General features: G+C 44.7%; 1 protein-coding gene across 3 annotated transcripts in view; it reads right to left on the bottom strand.

Moving 5' to 3' along the window:
- ZC3H4 (zinc finger CCCH-type containing 4) overlaps positions 1-13,782 on the bottom strand; it is a 282,668-nt gene that overhangs the window by 78,119 nt on the left and 190,767 nt on the right. The window lies entirely within an intron of this gene.

Here is a 13,782-nt window from a genome sequence, read left to right as displayed (position 1 = left end):
CTGTTTCATCTCTTGGGATTCGTTAGTATGTTAATTAGATTCTTTTAACAGCTTGGTCCTTCAAGCCGGACACCAATACCCTTTTCCTTGTGTCAGGATCGGAACTGTTGTGCACATGGATTTTGAATAAATCCTTTAATTAAAAGTCCCCCAGGGAGATCCTGAAAAAAGGGGCCGGTTCTTCTGACACTTGGAAGGGTGACGGTTTTCTTTTCTGTGTATCACGAATCTCATGGGACCAACTTAGGTAATGTTGTGTCTTGTTTGTCTTTTAAATTAGTGTGTCTTAAATTAGTGACTGAAATTTGGAGTGAGGACTCTTTTTTTTCAGTCTGGGATTGATTGCTATAGTATAAAAAAGAAGTCCAAGGTTTGGAACCCACTCGCAGAGGAGTGAAGATTCTTTTTTTTGTGTGTCTGGGACAGCTATAGTTAAAGAAGTCTGTGATCTGGGATCCGCTCAGAGACCATAGCCTGTGTGAGAAGGCTACCGGAATAAAGAACTCCGTGTGCACAATAAAGACAAGAGAGAGTTGGTAGGAATTTGGAATTCCTGAAACCGACAGTTTAATAGCTATGAGAAATTTATGTTGTAAGCTTGTTATGTGTGCATGTCTGTGTTGTGTTTTACAAGAACTCCAAAGCAAGAGATCCTTTGCAGGGACCCTAAGTTTATGCATAAGCGTAATCCAGATACTGTGTTGTATTTAAATAAATGGAAAGAGAAGTTTGGATTTGATGGTAAATTAACTGTTGAATCATGTTAGAAGTTACTACAAGATATAGGAAATTATGAGATCACTAACCCCAAGAAGCCCAAGACTGTTTCCTAGAATCTTGTAAAAGGAAAAAATTTAATTGAAGAAATTTCATTTTTGTTTTTTCTACATAAGAAGAACTATATATTCTATAGCAAACAATGCACTGTACTTGAGAGTTTTTGATCATTTTAAATTTTGTTTTTACTGGGAATACTAGAGGATTCCCTTCTAATGAATATTTTTATGGAAAGTAAGCAGAACTTGAGTACTCAACCCGGTTAGATTTAAAAACTCTAACTGAATTTCATTGTTTGGGATAATGTCTTTTTATTTTTCTTGAATCTATTTGTTAAAGAAATATGTCACTTATTCCTATTATGTTGACAATTCATTCTTTTCTTTAATTCTTTTGGGTATATTACTACGCTTAAATACTTCACATTCCACAATTAGAGTTTCTTTTTCTTTAAGAAAAAACATTTCTTTAAAGATATTTCTTGCCTGATCTAATCTTTGTAAAGGTCAGTCAAGAATGCAGCCTTTGTCTGCTTCATTAGGATTTTTCTTTTTACAGCTGATTTTGTTGTATTACATTTGAATTCTGCGATTTACTGAAAGATGCATGACACTCTTTATTGGAAGAAGAACTTGTAAATGGTTTGTGGAAGTTCTTCCCTTAACGGCTCAGGATATTAAATTGTACAATGTAAAATGCCATAATTTGCCTTTTGCTATCCTTCATAAGTATGTGTGGGCGTATGTGCAGTCCAGTTTATGCTGTCTTTCAGGGAAATATCAGCTGCCTGCATATTTAGCTATGTTCTTTTGATAATTGCCTTGTTTTAAGTTACGTGACAGAAACTTAATTTTGCATAACAGCACTAACTTTTAAGAGATTCTTGAACTTTATTGTACAAAGTTTTTTTCCCCTTTGAACTAAACTATTTTTCCTATTAGATTGGGTTCAAAGCTTACCATTAATTCTTCTGAATTCTCTGTGGTATGTTTCTTCGCTAGATAATTTCCTGACAGGCTCATGCCAGCATTATTTTTCCTAGTTTTCAAGGCTACAGACCATGTTCCCAAGGTCTACCTTAAAAAAATTTTTTTTTACAGTTTATGCAAGTTGTAGTCATTGTATGACTGGTTTTGGACTAGAAAGAGTTTATAATTGCCTTGAAAGCCATACCTTGCCTCAGATAACCCTTATGGTCGGGAATAAAGAAATTACTTTCCTGTGGGATACTGGAGCTGGATGTACAGTTGTAAAATTAATTCCTTTATTCTCTGAGACTGTTATAGTAAAGAATGTAGGTGGTAGCATAATAAAGGAACTGCTGTCTAAATTAATAGAGGGTTTTGAGCCTGAAAGTGGTAGACGCAGTACATGTCACGTAATTGTATCCAAAGTCTGCCCATGTAATCTATTAGGGAGAGACCTCCTTCACAGCTTAGGAATTGCCATAGAGCCAACCAAAAGCGGGTTAAAGGCTTACAGAACGGAGGAAGGCCCGTATGTGACACAGGATCTGGACTCTAATTTAACCTCATAGTGGGTGCCTGGTCAAAGTTCATATCATGGAACATAGTGGCGCTGCCCACAGTACACCCGAAAGAGTTTACATATTGCAAACTTTTACACTCTTGTATTTCTGATGGCATGCTAATTTTTGTGATGCAGTTTTCTTATTTCCAGCTGGTTGCATTCCTTCCTAACAAAAAGGGACCATATTATCTGCTGTAGCTTGACTGTGAGGTTTATAACAAAACAGGATTTCATGGTGCTGCTGGACTGTTGCCCTAATTCTGTACCCCAGGTAACTGAGATTTCGGAGAGATAACTCCCAGGAAGAGTGCATCTAGATGAGCTTTTAGATTATGTGCCTTGCCTGAAACTGTTGGGTGCAACTCTAGAAAAAAGGAAAGTGCCTTTTTAGGAAACTGCCCTAATCTTCTTTGTTAATTAGTTTTCTTAGGACAAGTACTTAGGACTTTAATATGTTTTTTTTATAACTGAAATGTGCCTATCTCATGATTTTAAGCAGACGCTCACACCTGGTTATTCAGAAAAGTAAAATCTACCATGATAAAGGTTTACATTTATGTTTTGAATTGTAGGGCGTCACACTGAGAAGCAGTTGGATGAAATCTCCCAGTCATTCTTGGGTAATTCTATGTGAAAGGTTACAGAGATGTTCAACTAAATGATTTGTAATGAGACACTGTGTGTAAGTTGGGTGCACTGCTTGACAGTAAAAGTCACATGACAGGACTGCATGCTACTTTACTAAGCAGCATATCTAGAAAGTACACTGTACGTAGGTCAGACGGTATGTGTAAGTGAATATATGTGGAAGTGTTTGAACAGGGAAATGTATATGAATTCAGAATTACATAAAGTACAAACCTGAGAACAGCATTGAGCTGATGAAGAACTGGCCAGACATTAAAAAGATTGTTGGCAACTGTGACCTTTATGACCTCAGGCCTATAAACAACTATGAAGTCTTCATTGCTCTGCTATGCTTACTTGATTTATTTTCATTCAAAGCAACCTTATTTACTCTGTTGGCAGCTTTCAGAAGCATGATGTTATCTCCTAAGTGAGACCCTAACTACAAATTTACAAATATCAGCCTGACCAGCTGGTATACAAGAAGAATTTCACCCATAAAGCATGACAAGACCCAATCTATACGGGACCGTATAGTATCCAAACAGTGATACCTACAGCTGCATCGCTGGAAGGAGACTTTAGTTGGACTTATTTGTATGATTTCCATTTACTGGATGAACTGTTAAATTCTACTCCAGCATTTAAACTGTTGGCCTGATTGCAGGAATATTGCTTTTTTTTGTATAATCTTAAATTATGTTACATTTTGAATTATCATGATATCTTTCTGCTTGTTAGGGGTAAACTCATATGTTAACTCCTTTATTCAGTTCATCAACCTTACTAAAGCAACTGATTGTTTCATGTTTGATAATAAGCTATGTGCTGTTTTATTTTAACTGTTAATCGTCATGTTTATAGAAAAGAAATTACAAGACCTGTATAAATTAGCACATAATTTAAAAAATGCTGTTACCAGAAAATGCTTTTGTTTCTAATCTTCTGAATATGTCCTCTTAGCCTTCAAATTACTAGACGCTATCTTCCTTCCTAGGCAGATAGCTATTTATAAGTATACAGCTCATACTAGATGTACAGATCCCATTTCTTTAGGAAATGCCTTTGCAGACAAGGCAGACAAGGCAGCTGCACTATCTGCTCCTTTACATGACATTCTTTTCCAGATAAACAGAGAAGCAACCTTCCTGGATCTGGAAATGTTACGCCAGATCCAGCAGGCATCCCCAGGAAAAGAAAAACAATCTTGGCAGTAGATGACATCTACCTCTCTACTGAAAATAAAGCGAATGCTACATACCTGTAGAAGGTATTCTCCGAGGACAGAAGGCTGATTGTTCCCACTGATGGGTGACGTCCACGGCAGCCCCTCCAATCGGAAACTTCACTAGCAAAGGCCTTTGCTACTCCTCGCGCGCCCATGTGCACCGTGCATGCGCGGCCGTCTTCCCGCCCGAACCGGCTCGTGTTCGTCAGTCCCGTATGTAGCAAGACAAAGACAAGGGAAGACACAACTCCAAAGGGGAGGCGGGCGGGTTTGTGAGAACAATCAGCCCGCTGTCCTCGGAGAATACCTTCTACAGGTATGTAGCATTCGCTTTCTCCGAGGACAAGCAGGCTGCTTGTTCTCACTGATGGGGTATCCCTAGCCCCCAGGCTCATTCAAAACAACAAACATGGTCAATTGGGCCTTGCAACGGCGAGGACATAACTGAGATTGACCTAACAACTTATCCAACTAACTGAGAGTGTAGCCTGGAACAGAATAAACATGGGCCTAGGGGGGTGGAGTTGGATTCTAAACCCCGAACAGATTCTGAAGCACTGACTACCCGAACCGACTGTCGCGTCGGGTATCCTGTTGCAGGCAGTAATGAGATGTGAATGTGTGGACAGATGACCACGTCGCAGCTTTGCAGATCTCTTCAATAGTGGCTGACTTCAAGTGGGCCACTGACGCAGCCATGGCTCTGACATTGTGAGCCGTGACATGACCCTCAAGAGCCAGCCCAGCCTGGGCGTAAGTGAAGGAAATGCAATCTGCTAGCCAATTGGATATGGTGCGTTTCCCCACAGCCACTCCCCTCCTGTTGGGATCAAAAGAAACAAACAATTGGGCGGACTGTCTGTTGGGCTGTGTCCGCTCCAGATAGAAGGCCAATGCTCTTTTGCAGTCCAATGTGTGCAGCTGACGTTCAGCACGGCAGGAATGAGGACGGGGAAAAAATGTTGGCAAGACAATTGACTGGTTCAGATGGAACTCCGACACTACCTTCGGCAAGAACTTAGGGTGAGTGCCGAGGACTACTCTATTATGATGAAATTTGGTGTAAGGGGCCTGGGCTACCAGGGCCTGAAGCTCACTGACTCTACGAGCTGAAGTAACTGCCACCAAGAAAATGACCTTCTAGGTCAAGTACTTCAGATGGCAGGAGTTCAGTGGCTCAAAAGGAGGTTTCATCAGCTGGGTGAGAACGACATTGAGATCCCATGACACTGTAGGAGGTTTGACGGGGGGCTTTGACAAAAGCAAACCTCTCATGAAGCGAACAACTAAAGGCTGTCCTGAGATCGGCTTACCTTCCACACGGTAATGGTATGCACTGATTGCGCTAAGGTGAACCCTTACAGAGTTAGTCTTGAGACCAGACTCAGACAAGTGCAGAAGATAGTCAAGCAGGTTCTGTGTAGGACAAGAGCGAGGATCTAGGGCCTTGCTGTCACACCAGACGGCAAACCTCCTCCATAAAAAGAAATAACTCCTCTTAGTGGAATCTTTTCTGGAAGCAAGCAAGACACGGGAGACACCCTCTGACAGACCCAAAGAGGCAAAGTCTACGCTCTCAACATCCAGGCCGTGAGAGCCAGAGACTGGAGGTTGGGATGCAGAAGCGCCCCTTCGTCCTGTGTGATGAGGGTCGGAAAACACTCCAATCTCCAAGGTTCTTCGGAGGACAACTCCAGAAAAAGAGGGAACCAGATCTGACGCGGCCAAAACGGAGCAATCAGAATCATGGTGTCTCGGTCTTGCTTGAGTTTCAACAAAGTCTTCCCCACCAGAGGTATGGGAGGATAAGCATACAGCAGACCTGCCCCTCAATCCAGTAGGAAGGCATCCGATGCCAGTCTGCCGTGGGCCTGAAGTCTGGAACAGAACTGAGGGACTTTGTGGTTGGCTCGAGATGCAAAGAGATCTACCAAGGGGGTGCCCCACACCTGGAAGATCTGGCGCACTACTTTGGAGTTGAGCGACCACTCGTGAGGTTGCATAATCCTGCTCCACCTGTCGGCCAGACTGTTGTTTACGACTGCCAGGTATGTGGCTTGGAGCCACATGCTGACGGCTTCCTGACACAGGGGGCGAGATCCGGTGCCCCCCCCTGCTTGTTGATGTAATACATGGCAACCTGGTTGTCTGTCTGAATTTGGATAATTTGATGGGACAGCCGATCTCTGAAAGCCTTCAGAGCGTTCCAGACCGCTCTCCAGGAGATTGATCAGCAGATCGCGTTCCTGGAGGGACCAGCTTCCCTGGGTGTGAAGCCCATCGACATGAGCTCCCCACCCCAGGAGAGATGCATCCGTAGTCAGCACTTTTTGTGGCTGAGGAATTTGGAAAGGGCGTCCCAGAGTCAAATTGGACCAAATCGTCCACCAATACAGGGATTTGAGAAAACTCGTGGACAGGTGGATCACGTCTTCTAGATCCCCAGCAGCCTGAAACCACTGGGAAGCTAGGGTCCATTGAGCAGATCGCATGTGAAGACGGGCCATGGGAGTCACATGAACTGTGGAGGCCATGTGGCCCAGCAATCTCAACATCTGCCGAGCTGTGATCTGCTGGGACGCTCGCACCCGAGAGACGAGGGACAACAAGTTGTTGGCTCTCGTCTCTGGGAGATAGGCACGAGCCGTCCAAGAATCCAGCAGAGCTCCTATGAATTCGAGTCTTTGCACTGGGAGAAGGTGGGACTTTGGATAATTTATCACAAACCCCAGCAGCTCCAGGAGGCGAATAGTCATCTGCATGGACTGTAGAGCTCCTGCCTCGGATGTGTTCTTCACCAGCCAATCGTTGAGACAGGGGAACACGTGTACTCCCAGCCTACGAAGCACCGCTGCTATTACAGCCAGGCACTTCGTGAACACTCTGGGCGCAGAGGCGAGCCCAAAGGGTAGCACACAGTACTGGAAGTGACGTGTGCCCAGCTGAAATCGCAGATACTGCCTGTGAGCTGGCAGTATCGGGATGTGCGTGTAGGCGTCCTTCAAGTCCAGAGAGCATAGCCAATCGTTTTCCTGAATCATGGGAAGAAGGGTGCCCAGGGAAAGCATCCTGAACTTTTCCTTGACCAGATATTTGTTCAGGGCCCTTAGGTCTAGGATGGGACGCATCCCCCCTGTTTTCTTTTCCACAAGGAAGTACCTGGAATAGAATCCCAGCCCTTCTTGCCCGGACGCCGCCGAGGTCGGAGGTCTTGACGCTGTCGACGCCGATGCACTCGATACCCCTGGTGCTGTTGCCGACGAAGAGCCCGAGAACAACACGTTCCACTGGGCCAATCTCGCTACCTGAGTCCTCTTCTGTAAAAGAGCACAAAGACTGCAGGCCTGCGGGCGGTGCCCAGCCCCCAGACACTGAAGACACAACGCGTGTCTATCAGTGAGCGAGATTACCCGGGCGCACTGGGTGCACTTCTTGAAGCCGCTGGGAGACTTCGATGACATGGGTGGAAAAATCACGCCGGTGAAATCAAAATTCGCGAAGGTGACGAAGGGCACCCAAAAATAAGGGAGAGAGAAAAAAACCCGTACCGAGGCCACAAAAAAGGCCTACCCCGAAAGCGAAAGGAAACTTACGTCAGGGAAACAAACTGGACACATGGGAAGGGACAAAGACCGAGGTCTTTTTTTTTTTTTTTTAGCGAAATCGCGAAGACGCGCGAAGGTCAACTTGAGGTGCGTGAAACGGCGGCAATACACGACCGTCCCGAGCGCGGACAAAAGAAGACTGACGAACACGAGCTGGTTCGGGCGGGAAGACGCATGGGCGCGCGAGGACTAGCAAAGGCCTTTGCTAGTGAAGTTTCCGATTGGAGGGGCTGCCGTGGATGTCACCCATCAGTGAGAACAAGCAGCCTGCTTGTCCTCGGAGAAATATATATATTATGCTGCAATAGTAAGCCATGGGCTAAGCCATGTCTCAAGAGGAGGGATGGTAACAAGAATATTCACAACATACGGGTTTTCACACAGAATATTCACAGCATACGGGTTTTCACAATACTCTAAAATTTTCTGTTCACAATGTATGCTCTGTGCTAAGCACAATTTTCAGAGAAGACTTAGACATCGAATGGGCACCTTCCCTCACCCAAAGTACCCATCTCAGTATTTTATTGAATTAAATAAATGTGAAAACAAGAAATATTGCTTAATAATCACTGATATGTTTTCAAAATGGGTAGAGACGTTCCCAAGCAAGACAACTGACGCTCTGATAGTGGGTAAGGGCTTGGTAAAAGAAGTCATACCACGGTATGGCATTCCAGAGAGAATTTATAGTGCTAATGGTCCCCACTTTGTAAACTCCATTATTTCTCTGTTATAGAAACAATTGGCTACTGACCTCAGGAACCATTGTGCCTACCACCCCCAGTCAGCAGGACTGGTGGAAAGACACAATGGAATCTTCAAAAGCAGATTGAGAAAGATAATGGCAGAAACCGGAAAGAATTGGATTTACTGCCTTCCATTGGCCACTTTGTATACCAGCAGGGAGGACAGGATTGATTCCCTTTGAAATTTTGTTTGGAAGGCAGTATGTGATCCCTCAGTTTGCTTCATTGGAAAAGAGTCATGAGGAGGCTGAGGAGTCACTGGCAACATATATGAAGAACATGTTAGTTAACAAAGAAGTTTCACTGTCTAATGTCATTCCAGATCAGTTTGAAGATCCTGAACGTACTGAGCTTGGAAAGGTTCAAGCAGGAGACTGGGTCCTAATTAAGGTCATCAAGAGAAAAAACTGGGCTTCACCCCGCTGGGAAGGTCCATACCAAGTACTCCCGAGTACCCCACAGCTGTAAAAATAGCTGAACAAAGTACCTGGGTACACCTATCGCACTGCAAGAAGGTAGCAGAATCAGGAGCTGAGATTAGGCAACCAGAGTAGACCAACTTTTCGCAAGGGTAAACCCAGCTGCAAAGGGGAGGTGCTTCAATAGGAACCCTCGTCTCAAACCCAGTGAAGAAAACAACAACCTTACCCAGGTGAGAATTTAGGGTCAAAATGGAGGCCTAAACATCTGATCTAGACGACCCACGTGAACAATTGACTGAGACAACAGTGTGGAGTCCCTTCGGACGACTGGAAAAGAGGAGAGCAATCAGGACCTTGACTGACAGACAGATAACAATCAGGTTGGTCCTAGGAACCATCTGTGGTATAGCTCTTATCATCCTCCTTTTCCAAGTTATGCACACAGTCAAAAGGACACCAAATCCTGGAGACCAGGAAAGGAATAATTCCCAAGACCACTTCAATCGGATGCAAGGGGAATTCATTCAAGGAAGAAGCCGAGTTGGTGCGGCTTGAGCACTACTCAAAAGAACTGAACCCACGGAATGGGCACATACAGGGCTTCCTGAACCCCCTAAGAACATTACCTTTTATGAGGGTCTGACCAGTACAGTGGAAATAGATTTTTGTGAACTAACTCGCTGCGGAGGACAAGAGGCAGCTGTGAGACTTACATGGTCTGACAAGTATATATGCTTCCTTCCCACAAATACTCCTGGAACCCGTCAATGCACTATATGGAACCTAGCTATTTGGAGCACGAGATCCACCCCTTGGGGGTATTACCTACTAAAAACACAAGATGATACTGAGATCCAAAGCAGATCTTCCATCATGAAAAAAGAGCAGTGTCCGAATGTACTGATGAGACAAACTGCAATAAACTACTAATTACTTTACAAACACCCCGGAAGGCAGATGAACGTTTATATGCTGTGGGAGCATACGTCTCCAGGACTGATCCCACTGGACACTTCTTTATCCAAAAATTGGAGAGAAATATTTCTCGAGAGAATTTTGAACTTTCCCTGCCTAAAATGATCAGATTTGAAAATCTGACCATGGAAGAAAATCTGGAACTTGAAACAGGTTTCCAGAAAGAAAAAAAAATGAATGGATGGCATGGGTAATCTATACTACTGGGAAAATAAACAAGTCTGACTGTGTAGCGTGTGCTAAGGCAAAATCTTCCTTGGGGACCATACCCTTCAGATTGAGTCCTGATGATCCTGAGGGATTGCAGTGCATGATCCAGCTATATAACAGCAGTTATCAACCCAGTAGAACCTGCCTTATGTCGTCACACTTTTTCCCCCCACTAAAGGAAGAATTAGACCACCCACGGTAACATCATACCCAGGTAACTACACTTGCTTCTCTATAGGACGAGGAAAGCGACGAGGAAAGCGACAGAATCTGAAGCCACTACCAGACTCATATTGCAATCATCGGGTCAACTTGACGGGAAAACATAACCATAAATACCATCTCGATTGGTTCCAGAATCAATATCAAGGAAGAGCTGATGTCTGGTGGATGTGTGGGGATCTCCATCTTAGACCCTATCTCCCACAAATGTGGCACAGAGATGTGCATTAATACAAGTTGTCATGCTGTTTTATATGTTACCCACAGGAATACTGGAACTGCCAAAATCAGTTCCACACAGAATGAAGAGGGCAGTGACATTTGATCCACATGTGTACGTGGATGACATTGGGGTGCCTCGAGGGTTACCCAATGAGTTCAAAGCAAGGAACCAGGTTACTGCTGGATTTGAATCCTTCCTCTTCTGGTGGGTAACAATTAATAAAAATGTGGATTGGATCAACTACATCTATTACAACCAACAGAGGTCTGTTAACTACACTCGAGATGCTGTAAAAGGAATTGCTGCGCAGCTGGATGCCACTTCAATGATGGCGTGGCAGAATCGGCTGGCACTAGATATGCTACTGGCGGAGAAAGGTGGAGTCTGCCAGATGTTTGGAGAGTTTTGTTGTACATATATCCCGAACAATACAGCCCCCGATGAAAGTATCACCAAGGCATTGGCTGGACTGATAGCCTTTTCAAAAGAACTGGCGGAGAATTGAGGCTTTAATGACCCATTCGCCAAATGGATGGAAGATTGGTTTGAAGTTGGAGTGGCCTGATTACTTCAGTATTGACCTCTGTTGCTGTGGCTGCAGCCATATTGGTAACATGCGGATGCTGCTGCATTCCATGTATTCGCAGTCTATTCCAAAGACTAATTGATGCGACCCTAACTAAGATTATGTACCAGAATGCAGAGCCTGACAATGAAGATGACGATAGCCGGGCTTCCTCTAGAGACTACATCGTTTTCATTGGTATATAATAATTTCAAGTCTACATGAATTTCCAGGACTAAAAGAAAAGAGTCTTGGAAAAGAATCTATCTTAGAGACTTGAGTAAATATATGTAACAATGATGAACAGGAGGGAAATGTAGAGAAAATATTTTATTAATATAGGGTTAATCATTCTTACAATTTCTAAATAAATGTAGATTCTAAGAAGAGGAACAGTTCAGCTCTGATCTTGTGCATTACAAGTAGAACTGAATGTTCTTAGATATGCTTTTTTTGCCAGCTAGCTTAGTAACAGACTAGAACTGTAACATGTTTGAAATGTACTTGTGATGACAGACACACAGACACTCTGTCTCCCTTGTGAAACTGCACGTAAACAGTATAGGGAAAAGGTTTATAAGAGCGGGGGTGGGGGAATGAGTCAGACAACCTCCGGACTGATGTTGGATTTTTGTCTCCTTGCAAGAAATAAACCTGCTTGTGTTTAAACCTGTTTCATCTCTTGGGATTCGTATGTTAATTAGATTCTTTTAACAGTGAAGCTGTGGAGAATGGATATCTTTCTCTCAAGAGATTGGAAGGTTCTTTTCACCACTGTATTGCTTTCTTAAAAGATTCAGTTATTGGCACTTTATGGGAGATAGGCTGACCTGAACATGTATACTCTGGAAGAAAGGAGAAACAGGGGTGATATGGATACAGACGTTCAAATATTTGAAAGGTATTAATCCGCAAACGAACCTTTTCCGGAGATGCGAAGGAGGTAGAACGAGAGGACATGAAATGAGATTGAAGGGGGGCAGACTCAAGAAAAATGTCAGGAAGTATTTTTTCACGGAGAGAGTAGTGGATGCTTGGAATGCCCTCCCACGGGAGGTGGTGGAAATGAAAACGGTAACAGAATTCAAGCATGCGTGGGATAAACATAAAGGAATCCTGTTCAGAAGGAATAGATCCTAAGGAGCTTAGCCAAGATTGGGTGCCACAGCCGGTGGCGGGAGGCGGGAACAGTGCTGGGCAGACTTACACGGTCTGTGCCCTGAAAAGGACAGGTACAAATCAAGGTAAGGTATACACAAAAAGTAGCAGATATGAGTTTATCTTGTTGGGCAGACTGGATGGACCATGCAGGTCTTTTTCTGCCGTCATCTACTATGTTACTATGTTACTATGAGTGTGTTGGTTCCATTGGAATCTTAGGTATTAACGTGCTTCTTTCATGTATAATCAGGGTAATGGTACCACATATACAGTTGGAGCATTGTGACCTAAGAGCCTCATGATAGATCTTGCTGATGCTTGTCTCGACTCCAGCGAAGCTTCCTCCACTGATGCTGAGGGGATACCAGCCTGGGTGGCAGTTGACACTGGGGCCGCATGCGGCGCCAGCAGCCACACCTCAGGCTAAGGGCCAGACTTGGCCGCAGCGGGAGGTATGGCAGGAACAAGCATCCCTGATACTGATGCATATCGCTGCATTAGGCCATCCAGAAGTTCAGGGAGCAAGGCTCAGATGCGCTCATCAAGGGCCAACATCAGGAAAGACTGTGGCGTCAGCTGAGGTGCAGGTTGCAGAATCGCTGGGGCCAAAGTTGGAGCAGAATCTCGGCTGCTTGGAGACGCACGCATTGGCACCTTCTGGATGGAGGGGGAGCGGTTCTCCTGGCGCCAATGCTTCTTGGGTGCCGAATCCCTCAGCGCCCCGAAGCTCCCGGCACCATAGATTAAGGGAGATCAGTGATGGTGCTTCTTGGCCTTCGCCCAATGCACGTCACCATTGCTCCTTGAGGACGACGTCAAATCCTTCTGTTGCCTCGTGGTTGGGTCCGACAATGGACGGTCCTGGGGGGGGGGGCCTACATAGCAAAAGACCTCGATACAGGTGGAGACACACTCGAAGCAGCCATGCCTACCGTGAATCCCGATGCCGGTGCCAAAGTCGAGGAACCAGAACTGGCTCCAAAAAGTTTCTCATGTTGAGCCTCCCAGGAAACCTGGGTCCTCTTCTTCATACGAAGGCAGAGGACACAGTTGGCAGGGCTTTGGTCGGGCCCAAGGCACTGAAGACACCAAGAATGGGTGTCTTTCCCCGAGAAGGTCTGGCTGCACCGGGTACAATGCTTGAAGCCACTGGGAGTCTTCGTGGACATGGAAGGAAAAACCACAACGGCCAAATCAAAAGATGAGATGGTGCCTGAAAAAGGAGAAAGCACAAAAGGAGAAACCCGACCCATGTTGAAAAAGAAAGGAAACTTAGATGCGGGCAAACTACTAAGAAGTAGAGGTGTTTTTTTTTTTTTTAAACAAAGAAAAACAAAGTAGGGTAGAAGACCGCCGAAAAGGCACTCAAAAAGTAGACAAAAACGTTCTAACCGGGCGTGAGAGGAGAACCACAAAAAGCAGCTGCTCCTCAAATGGAAAAAGTGAAACTGAGGCAGTCGCGTTTGCGCAGCGGGCGGGAAGGCAGTC

Source organism: Microcaecilia unicolor, chromosome 11 (genome assembly GCF_901765095.1).
Source record: "Microcaecilia unicolor chromosome 11, aMicUni1.1, whole genome shotgun sequence".
Classification (NCBI taxonomy): Eukaryota; Metazoa; Chordata; class Amphibia; order Gymnophiona; family Siphonopidae; genus Microcaecilia; species Microcaecilia unicolor.
Note: the sequence above shows the minus strand (reverse complement) of the source record. Positions and strands in the feature narration are given on the sequence as shown.